Below are 2,500 nucleotides of genomic sequence, written 5' to 3' on the forward strand. Positions count from 1 at the left end.
TGACTCTCATGCTTTTCTTTCTTGTCTCTGGGTCTAACAAACCTAACCCCCCATCATCGGTTGCTCCAATTAATACATTATATGCAATTCTTGGTGGTTTTCCTTCCCAGATAAAACTCAATAAACATTGTTTTATTCTCTGCTCATGCCAGTGATCCATAGGGGTAACTCCTAACACATACCACATTTTTGACAACATCAACGTATTTACGATTAAAACTTTACCTTTCAGATTGACTCTTCTTTGTTTCCACCATTCTAATCTCCTTTCCATTCCTCCGATAATTTCATCCCACATTATCTCCTTATCTCTTTTCCCATTTTCTCCAAAGGTTATCCCTAAAATCTTTATTTCTTTCTGGTCTTTAAATTTAAAAACATCCGGTAGAATACATGCATTGCCTAATCTCATGACTACAGTTTTTTCCATGTTTACTTTAGCACCTGATCCATTACAATATCTTTCAATGATTTTCATTGCATTTATCACACTTTGCATATCTTTTAAAATCAGTGTAGTATCGTCTGCATATTGATAAATTTTCTGTTCTTCTTCTGTTTCTACAATTTTAATTCCATGTATTTCTTTATCTCTTATTATAGCTGATCCTAGAGCTTCAGTCACTAGACTGTACAGCTGTGCAGAGAGTGGACATCCCTGTTTTATGGATCGTGTTACATTAAAACAGTCTGTAATAAAACCGTTAACTTTAATACGACTAATAGCTCCGTTATATAAACACTTGATCCATCTTAAAAAATTATTCCCAAAACCAACCTTATTTAAAACCTCAAATAGAAAATTGTGTTCAACTCTGTCAAATGCTTTCTCGAAATCTACACTTATTACATATCCATTTTTTCTCTTTTCTTTCATGTATTGTATTACATCTCTTATACTGCTAATTATGTCTGTGATATCTTTCCCTTTTACGCCATATGCCTGACTAGTTTTGATAATATCGGGTAAGACCTTTTTAAGTCTATTTGCTAATACCTTGGCTAAAATCTTAAAATCTGTGTTTAGCATTGTTAGGGGTCTAAAATTCCTCAAATCATTTTTCTCACCTTTTTTCTTATATATCAGTTTCACTAAACCAACTCTCATTAAATGCGTTGTTTCTTGTTTTTTAAAAACTTCATCAAAAATTTCCTTTAAAATTGGTGCTAAAACATCCTTAAAAACTTTGTAAAACTCAGATACTAATCCATCTAATCCTGGACTTTTCCCATTACTTAATTGCATAATAGATTCCTTTATTTCTTCTATTTGTATTTCCTCATCACACATCTTTTTATCATCCTCTGTTACCTTTCCCTCAATTTGATCCAATAATTTTTTTTCTTCTTTTTCATTTATTTCACCTTTTTTAAAAAGGCTTTCATAAAAATCTCTAACTTCCTTTAAAATATCCTGTGTTTCTTTTATTTTTTCTCCATTTTCTTTTTTTAATTCTCTTATAATTTCTCCGTTACCCTTACTTTTCTCTAAATTGAAAAAGAATTTTGTACATTTCTCTCCATCCACAATATATTTGGCTCTGCTTCTGATCATCGCACCTCTACATTTTCTTTCTTCTATGTTTCGTAATTCCTCCTCCAGAAACAGTATTCTCTCTATATCTACCTTTTCTTGATTTAAACTGTCATTTAATTCCTTTCTAACCTCTACTTCTTTATGTGCTTTTGCTTTTTGTATTGATTTACTCATTTTAATCGTATACTTTTTAATTTCATATTTTGTGTTATCCCACCATATTCTTTTATCTTCATGATACATCTCATTTTGTATTTCAGTATTTATTAAGTCCACTATTGCCTTTCTATAAGGTTCTCCTTTTAAAATTTCTGTATTTAAAATCCATATCCCTTTTCCTCTTTTAGTTTCATTAAAATCAATCTTCATTAATAAAAACTTGTGGTCGCTTAGCGTTGTTTCTTTAAAATAAACACTCTGTATAAAATCACCCAGTTTTTCCTTGCATAAAATAAAATCAATCCTACTTTGCTTTAAGTTACCATCTACTAACTGTCTTCTTGAATATTCTCTTTTTCCTTCATTCCTTACTCTCCATATGTCCCCTACTTTGTGCTCTGCCATTAGTTTCTGCAACTCTTTTCTCCCAGTGTCATTCCTAAAAACCATGCCATCCGCTAAATCAATTCTATTAAAAACCGTGTTAAAATCTCCTATTAAAATAGTTTCGCCCCATAAAATCATAAGATCATTTATTCTGTTAAAAAAGTCCTTCTTTTCTTTTTCTGCTACTGGAGCATGAATGTTACATAATGTCATATTATTTTCTCTCATTCTAATAGCAAGGCATTTCCCCTCTTTATCATTGTATAGTTCTTCCACATCATTCTTTATATCTTCTTTGACTAAAATAGCGACCCCTCTTCCCATCCTTCCATCACCATTATTATAAAATATTTGCCCCCTCCATCTTCTTTTAAAATCTTCCATCACACCATCATTCCAATTAGTCTCTTGTAAACA

Source organism: Danio rerio, chromosome 4 (genome assembly GCF_052040795.2).
Source record: "Danio rerio strain M-AB ecotype USA chromosome 4, GRCz13ab, whole genome shotgun sequence".
Taxonomy (NCBI): domain Eukaryota; kingdom Metazoa; phylum Chordata; class Actinopteri; order Cypriniformes; family Danionidae; genus Danio; species Danio rerio.